This window comes from Amphiprion ocellaris, chromosome 12 (assembly GCF_022539595.1).
Source record: "Amphiprion ocellaris isolate individual 3 ecotype Okinawa chromosome 12, ASM2253959v1, whole genome shotgun sequence".
NCBI lineage: Eukaryota > Metazoa > Chordata > Actinopteri > Pomacentridae > Amphiprion > Amphiprion ocellaris.
In genome coordinates this window covers 30,349,436-30,359,226 of record NC_072777.1, presented here as the reverse complement: position 1 = coordinate 30,359,226, position 9,791 = coordinate 30,349,436, and positions in this window count along the sequence as shown.

Here is a 9,791-nt window from a genome sequence, read left to right as displayed (position 1 = left end):
TACTCTTACCAGTTTCAGCTGCTGAAATTCCATCACACAAGGCACTAGTGGATGTGTCCAATGGTAAAGAAATGTAGCTCAGTACAAAACTAACCAGGGTTAAGGTAGAAAATGTTATACAGCAGATCTGTAGGGATTATAATTTTTTTGAAAAGCAGTGGTTTCAGAAGTGGTTCCAGAGCAAAATGCCTCAAGATGTTTCTGAAATTACAGTAAAAACTGGAATTCTGATTACAAAATGAGGAAAAAATAACAGGAATTTTCAGGAGATGACTTGAATAACTGTCTGGAGAGAATTAATTATCCTACAAAGACTAGAGTGAATAAAAAATATTACTAGAAAACTGTGTGGATAGATCTTATTCGGCCTTGCAGATCTAGACATTCCAATTTTACGCAATTCTTCTTTGCAAAACTGCTCTAACTCTGTTCAGTTGTACAGGGTGACATGAGTGATATTTCAACTTTAGTCACAAATTCTCAGTTGGATTGAGGTCTGGGCTCTGACTCGGCCACTCCAGAACATTCACCTTGTCGTTTTTAAACCATTTCTGTGTAGTTTTGACTGAATGCTTGGGGTTATCATTTTGCTAGGAAAAAAAATCTGAAGCATCCCAAAATCATGATGCTGCCACCACCACGCTTCACGTCATGATACTGCCGCCACCATGCTTCACAGTGGGGATAGTGTGTTTGTGATGATGTGCAATGTTTGGTGTTCACCAAACATAGCATCTAGTCTGATGGCCAAAAACTACAATTGTAGTCCTTTAGAGTCTCCAACATATTTTCTGACAAATTCTAGTTAACATTTAATATGAGATGTTTTTGACTTTCTCTTTGTCTCTCATAAAGCTTTGACTGGTGAAGAAAAGCCAACAGTTGTTGTAGTTGTTGTCGCAGAAGCTTATAACTCCCTCAGAGGAGTCATAGGCGTCTTGGTGGCCTCCCTTTTCTCTTTCTTGCTCAGTCACAGTTTTTGAGGATGACCTGCACTAGGCAGATTTACAAATATTTCTTCTATTTCTTAATGATGGATTTAATTGTTCTCTAAGGGATATTCGGTGACGTGGAATTTTTCCTTGTATCCATTCCCTGACTTTTCTTTTTAATAATCTTTTAACAGAGTTGCTTGGTGTTCTTTTGTCATCATGGTGTAGTTCTAACCCGGATTCACCGATGACTGTACCTTCCAGATACAGCTGTCTTTATACTGCAATCACCTAAAATACATTCACCGCACTCATAAATACCAAATGTGTGACTACTAGCACCAGAATAGGTGAGTCACTTTAAAGAAGGTGAATGCAATCACATATTTTACATATACATTTTTAATTAACGGACATTACTTTGTTGAAATCTGTTTTTACTTTGACATGAAACAGTGCTTTGTTGGAAAATGTAGTTAGAAAAGTCAATTTAAATTGATCAAAAGCAATAAAAGAGGAACACTTGAAAAAGAGGTAAACCCTTTTTAAAGCACTGTATAATCAGCAATTTAAAAAATGAAAATACAATAATTTGATGAGGGTTATTCTGTTTATGGCACAATGATGACCTCATTTACAAATAACAATATTTGCTGGTAGTATTCCTGTACCTCTACCTAACCTCTTGAGGCCTATTGTCGCGAATTCGCAACATACCACTTTGATTCAGACTGCAGCCGAGATTGCACAACAATTCCCCCAATGATGGTTTGTGCATATTCAATACGTACCTCGGAACCTTTTGCAAGCACTGATTTCTCATATGACCACTCAGAGTGGGACCTAATTAGTATATATCTGTTATTAATATTACATATCTATGTATCTATGTTTTATGTGTAATAGATACATTTATAATATCCACTTATTTTAGCATCAGCTGGAAAGCAAAAACACACAACAATTGTTTTTCATTTAATTGTAAATAAATTTAGGTGTCCAGGGGTGTTAAATTATTAAATGTACATTTGTTACAGAGCACAAAGTAAAAGATCACGATACATATTCCACAACTGCACAAAGGGAACATCTGAATATGCTGCACTAATGTGGTGGATATAGTTATTATCTATGACAGAGGTCCATGAGTTCCTGTCTGATTCCTTCCCCTAAATTTTCATTTGGATGGCAGATGGAGGCACATCAAGCACGGAGGGAAGGTAAATTATTAGACTTATAATATGGCACAAAATTGCACCCTCAAGGTTTGTTTGTGTGTGTCTGTGTGTGTCTGTGTGTATGTGTGCGTGTTAAGTGGCTGGTTGCATCCCTCCTGTGAGAAGTGCCTGAGGTCAATCGTGGGTTTTTCTAATGTGTCTGTCTACATATCATTATTCAAATGAATTCAAGGGGAAGTGTATCACTGTGATGTGGAGCTCCACTGAGGAAACCCACCATCAATAGCACTTCAAAAAACTCACATGATAGCGATCACTGCTAATCATCTTGTCATCTATATGTACCATGTAATTACACATTACATTATTCCTTCTAATTATAGAGCATCTATAAATTAATTAGCATGTATTATGTCCTTCTTGGGTATGTTTCCATCTGCTCTGTGTCAATGAATTTGTCAGGTTAGCTACTGCTGGTATTGCAGTCCCAATGGAAAATTACTCATAACTAAGTCACTGAGCGAGAAAGAGACTAGTCAAAGAGGCCACCAAGACTCCTATGACTCCTCTGAAGGAGCTTCAGTGGCTGAGATAGAACAACTATTGTTGGTTCTTCACCAGTCAAAGCTAGATGGAAGAATGGCAAAGAGAAAGACACTGCTGAAGAAAAAGGTCACATCAGAGTTCACAAGATAATACTTTGGAGACTAAAGTCAACAGGAAGAAAGTTTTTTTTTTTTTTTGTCTGATGAGATCAAACTTGAAGTTTTTGGCCATCAGAATAGACACTATTTAGTGGATGTGAAACACTGTAAATCATGAACGCATGATCCACAGTAAATATCCAAAGTTACAAAGAAATATTTTAAAGACAAAAAGGTGAATGTTCTGCAGGGCCAAGTCAGAACCCCGACTTCAATCCAACTGGAAGTTTGCTGTTGGATTTGAAAAGAGCTTCTCACTTACTATTCTCTGTGAAACTTAACAGAACTTGAGCAGTTTTACAAAGAAAAATGTGTGAAAATTGAGTGTGGCCAGATTTAAAAAGCTGATTGAGGCCTATCCACACAGGTTCAGTGTCGTAATTATGGCCACCAGGTGCTAGCTTCATGTATTAGAGTTACGTAGCCTATAGCGCCACCTTCTGACAACTCTATGCAGCCTAGTTTATTCATCCCAAAACAGTGAATTAAAACAAAACCAAGCCGCATTTTCTTTGCTTTTTTCAATTTTCTTGCGACTTTTTACAAGCTTGCTTCAAATCGTGCAGGACATGGAGGTGAGCAACACAAAACACTCCTACACAACACAACAATATTAACAAATAAACACCAGAAAAACATTACTTCTGCCCGAGTCTGTTTTTTTTCTTCATCTGAAAAAGCAAAAACACAACACGTGTGCACGTGCCCCTGCAAATATGCCCACAAAGGCAACAACACACATTGCTTTTTACTTTTTAGTGGGTGGCAGAAAAAGTCATCGCTACACTCCCCCCTTCCTCCTCACCTCACCTCTCCCCTCCCCTCCCCTCTCCTCATCCCACTATCACATCGGACAGGGTCTACTTATAGTACCACGCCAGAGAGAAGAGAATGGGGAGAGAAAGGGTATTATGACAGTGAGGAGAGAAAAGAGAGGGAGCGAGAGAAAAGAAGGGCAGACAGGGTATTATGAGAGAGAGGGATGAGAGCAGTGAAGGCATTTGGAGTCTTTATTCGCCTTCCTAAGCCTCGGGCTCTGCTCCCAATCCGATTGGTCGATACGGCCAGCCATGTAAATGAAATGCAAAGCAGAGACACCCTGACTTCCCTTTGCCAATTTGTGGGGCCCTTTCTCTCTTCCTCCGCCGATGGCTTCCTTCTTTTATCAGTCTGTCTTCCTCACAACGTGACGCCTTTCTTCCTCAGTATCACAGTCTGCTGCCTTCAACCTCTGATTCTTCCTCTCCCTCTCTCTCTCTCTCTCTGCAAGATAATGATTTGCCTTTTTTTCCTCTAAGAGCTGAACTCTGCACTTCTCTAATGTTCAGCTCGAAGGATTTAATCCAGTAAGGCTTTTTTATTTCCTGGGAAACTCCAGTGGTGATTAAGCATATGCTCTCTTTGCATGTGTGCAACAATGTTTGAGTGTATGTGCAGCAGCGCACACGTCCTCTTACGCAGGATTTGAGGCCATTAGAGGTTGTTTGCTCTTCAGTTGCAGTTTTCTTCCTACTTGCGTAAGAGGAAACTGCACAGGTCTGACATTGAGTGAACTTCTCAGCACATCTGAGCTGCAACAATTGATCAATTAGCCAAATATTAAACTAATCACCAGCTATTTTGTTAATAAAGTAATTTCTTTATAAAGAAAACAGTGTAAAACTCCTTGATTTCAGCTTCTTAAATGTGAATATTTTCTTGTTTCTTTCCTCCTCTACAACAGCAAACTGAATATCTTTACGCTGTGGATGAGCAAAACATTCATCATCCTGAGCTTCGGGAAACATTGACGTTATTCACCAACATCGAAAGCCGGACTACACATTATTTATTAGGATCAAAATACCCCAAATCACTGGTTGATGGTTAGACATTTCATTCAACGTCTGCAGAAGAAGGGTCTGTCGACACGCTAAACTCTTGCGGTAGCAGTAATGCGGGCCCTGGCTGTGTCAACGACTGGCTGTGAGATTTAGGTTGCCATTTATTCATTTATTTTATAGAGTCTAATCAGCTCCAGCAGTGTTTCGTGTTCTTTTTTTTTTTTTTTTTTTAACCGGATGGGACAGGGGTGACAGGCCAATAGATGAAGGGCAGGACTGATGACAGTTTTAAGTGCAGACAAATGCCACAGTCTGTCCCGGATTAAAGTTGCCCACTACCACTGTAATCCCTGTAACGCTGCCAAATTGGTATTTCCTTCCCTTTGCTGTGCAGAGCGTCGCTGAATGAGCAGAGATTGGGAGACAGAGAGAGAGAGCATCTCAGTATGACTCGTACGGCCTGACCTGAATGAACTGACCAGCCCTGTGTAAATTCCTTTAATTAATTCCCCAATAAAAACACGGTTTGTGCAAAGAAGCTTGAATGGGAATGTGGCCAAAAAGAAAAATATACAGCACTCAGTAGATGTGTGAAGAGAGCTGCACTTCTGAAAACAAAAAAGAGAAATAGCAAAGACAAAGAATAAGGAGGAGATCAGGTAAAAGAGAATAGAGCAAAGCTGCGACAATACAGGAGTCCAGTGAGGAGAAATGGTCAGTGTTTAAAGGCCGCTCTTACATTGTTCATCATGCAAACACTGCCACCTGCAGGCTGCTGTTTAAAACACATTTACACACAGCATCACATGCGGACAAAATTATATTAGGACAGAAAATGCAAATATCTCTGGGGACACGTCACTTCAAATCTGACAAATTGGCATCTAAACTGCATTTAATGTATTAAAACAGAAATAAAAAAATTGCTCATGAGGTGATTTTACTGACAAATACTAACCGCACAAATGTAATCCTTTCTTGCAAATAATAAAATATGATTGTTTGATGGCAGTTTTAGGTCAAAGAAAAGGTGTCCACACTTTAAAGCTGCAAATATGTGCAGATTTTGCTGGCTTGTTTTTATGTTAAGTCACATTTTCCGTTGCAAAAACATCACAAAAGAGAACTCCCAACCGTGCACAGATTCAACCAAACGTCTCTAAGGTGCAAGAAAGCAAAAACTACAGGTCAGAAAAAGGTCTGCACAATTATAGCCTCTAAATAAGTAATTTAATTCTCTTTTAAAGATTTCTCTTCAAAAGCAGTGTTTGCAAAAGATTCACCTCAGGCCAAAGAGATAATCAGCTCAAATCATTGTCACCCGCTGATCAAAAAGGAGAAAACAAAAACAGCAGCAGGTGATAATGACTTGAGTTGATTATTGCCTGTGTAAGAAACAAATTTTTTATTTTTTTTTTTTGGCCTGGGGATAATTTTTTTGGATCAAAATGTTACCTTTGAAAACACTAGAAGAATAAAAGAGAATTAATTAAAGCCTACTGAACTGAATTAACTGACTTATTTGGTAGGTGCATGGACCTTCTTCTGACCTGTAACAGTAGGGCTGAACGATTAATGAAAATATTATCAATATTGCAATATGGTCAAGTGAAACATCCAAATTGAAGGCGCTACAGTCCTTCAAATGAAGGTAAAATGAATCACAACATATCATAATAAATGAAGCATTCTGTTACTACAGAAGGGACCTATCACATTCCCTTCTGTGGAGAATCATATTCTCCACAACTTGAGAAAATGCCCGTTTTGTAAAAACTGGAAGACAAATTACATCATCTTTTTTCCCAAAAAAATTTAAAAAGCTAAAATTTCCACTAAACTCATGACTCATATTGCAATATTCATCAAAATAATTGCAATATGATGTTTTTTTCTGCATATCGTACAGCCCTAACTATAGTTTTTCTGTTGGACTTTTTCAGAACCTCCATGGTGGCAGTTTTTAAATACAAAAATAGGACTTGACATATAATTGCAGTAAAAAGCCCAAAATAATCCACACTTAATCCACTCTGAAGGTTGTGATAACTCACATGTTGGGTGTAACCAGAAATGGATTTTATTTTCAGTTATTACAACATATGAAGTAATTACATTGTACATAAAGAAATGTCATTTTAATCAAAACATAAATTTACCTTTTAAACTAATTATCTCTAGTTTACTGCAACACCAGTTGTATTACACTGCACTTTTTCTACATAACCTCTGGACATTTCATCTATTGAAGTTAAAGACTGTCTTTACTTAAGAATAATGACCTATAAGTGATCAGGTGTCAGGTTTTTGACCGTGACCATGCAAGAAAGAGACTAGTGAGGGAGGCCACCAAGACACCGATGACTTCTGTGAAGCTAGTATTCACCCCTAGGTTTTAATGTGGGTATGATGTGTTTGTGATGATGGGCAGTGTTTGGTGTCTGTCAGACTTTAACTGGTGAAGAACAGGCAACAGATGGGTCAGTATATTATTGTAGGATTTTTTTTAAACATAGTTGACAGGTATCATAGTTGACATTTTTGCTGTTTTCAGGTCTAAAATCAACATGGCCGCCTATAACCAAACACCACATGGCATTTTAGAAAAAGATTCCTCTAAATATTATATATACAACTGAGTAAAATTCAAATTGAAAGTTATTCATAAAGATATTGTAGTAAACCTGTTGACGTGCCATAAATCCACACTTGACTCACACACTACTTTATATTAAATAACTCAGAAAGCCTTGGAGTCTTGCCAGTCTTTTCTTCAGGAGGAAATGACATCATGTGGAGCAGGTCATGTGATGTGGAATTAACACACTTCCTTGAGAGGTGTTTTTGTAATGGATAACTTAGTGGAAAATGATTTCTCAGACACAGATACAATTTGGTATTTTCCATATAAAATTTGATATATTGTCAAAAAAGAAACATCTGTCATGATTATCTCAACTTAATAAAAAGAACACAATCAAAACGTTTTTTGAATAAGCTCATTTTATTATTGTTTAGCTAATTAGAAGGTGGTTGCTATTAAATTCAATCAGTTATTTCATTGACATTTTAGTGATATCCAGTCATTTTTCAATAATAAGTGATTGTTTCCATAATAAATAAATATGAAATTTGTAAAGACACGATCATAATGAACATAAAAAAATTTGTTTTTTTTACTTTTAATAAAAATGTATGCAAGATATATCCCATGGACTTCAAAAGTCCCTCAATTATACATTGACCCAGTTGTTGTACCAACAGTCTCTCCAATCTCAGCTGCTGAAGCCTGTAACTCCTACAGAGGACTCATAGATGTCTTGGTGGCCTCCCTCAGTCATCTCTTTCTTGCACAGTCACTTTTCCTGAGGACGACCTGCTCTATGCAGATTAACACATTTGGCATATTCCTTCCATTTTTTAAATGATGTGTTTAACTGTACTTACAGGGATATTCAGTGATTTGGAAAATTTCTTGTGTCATCCCCTGACTTAAACTTTTCAGTATCCTTTTAAAAGAGTGACTTCAAGTGTTCCTTTGTTCTATCCAGAAGTACTGATTCACCAGTGGCTGAACATTCCAGATACAATCACTGAGACACATTTACTGCACTCAGATGATCTCCATTTCACTGATTGTGTGACTTCGAGCATCATCAATTGGCTGCAGCTGTGTTGAATTAAGTTAATTAATACTTCTGCAAACACTTTTGTTTTACACAATTTAAAATTTTATTCCCTTAATTGTCATTACTTTGTAGAAATCTATATTCATTTTAACACGAAAGAGTAATTTTGAGATCTTAAATGACCTGTCACTTGAAAAGCAATTAAAGAGAAAAACGTTCAAGTGTTGCCAGTACTATAGGCTCTGTACTCCTAAAACTGGGACACAAACCAAAACTATCTGCATGGTTAGACGAGAAATCACTGAGGCTTCAACTGAGAATTCAACCTGTTGTGGCGAAAACCAAACCTGGAGATGTGTGTGTGTGTTTGTGTGTGTGCAGGTGTGATGGGCAGCATGTGGGACGCTACACAACAGCTTTCTGACAAGAGGGAGGAGTTCCACTATAACGCATGTCAGGCAACACACACCCTCCTCTTCATCATCATCACCCTCCTCTCCTTCCTCATCCTCCACCCTCTCTTCACTGCTTCTCCCTTCCTCCTCTCCCAAACCCCCGCCCCACCCCACCGTCCTGCCAAGCTGACAGCTCCAAGCTCCGTGGAAAATGAGTCTCGCTCGCATTACAATCGCGCAGGACAGATTCCATTAGCACTATCTGAAATTGAGCACGGGGAGCAGAGAGCGGGAGGCAGCGGCGCAACGCCCTTATCAGAGCGAGAGGGTGAGCGCCGCCGCCGACGTCACTAATCCACCGGGTGGGATTGAGCAGGCGCCCGGTAAAAAGACAACTCGGGGAAGACAGAGGATGCACTCTTTTTATACACTCAAAAGACAAACAGGTAGAAGGAAAACATATCTGCACAAACAGGGAATGAAAGCCTCGCAAACCCACACAGACACCACGAGCTCCACTTTCTACGGTGCAATGAAAAGGAAAGGAAAAATTTGCATCTCGCTAAAGGACATGATGAAACCGGTGGAAAACAGGCGACACATCAGCTCCACGTTGAGTGTGTCAGTGTTTTCCTGAGGAGTGCTGGCAGGTCTGCTCAGCGGTGCTGCTGCCGGGATTTGTAACATGTCAGTCTGAGATGAAACTGAGCCTCTCTCGCTGTGATCTCCCTTCCACTCAAGACACACAAGCGTCCCTGCCTACATCACATCCCACATATATGTGCGCTCGCAGGGACACCCCACACGAACCCCCCAGTGTCCTCATCCTCATAGCTATTAACCCCTGACACATAAATCCAAGGGTATGCGGGTGTGAGATATTAGCCGTGTGAGAGTGTGGGAGGGAGGATGGGGTTAATCTTTATGTAGTGGGGATCTTTCACACAAGATCACTCAATTTAAATAGAGCGGGAACACTTTGATGTCTGCAGCCCTCCCCTCCTTCCCTTCGCTCTCCGGTTCTCATTCACCCCTCTAATTTGCTTCGTGTTGCCCCCCCTCTGTGCCCCAGCGATAAGGTGTAATGAGAAATGTTTTCAAAACGGCTCTCACCTACCATGCGATGCTAA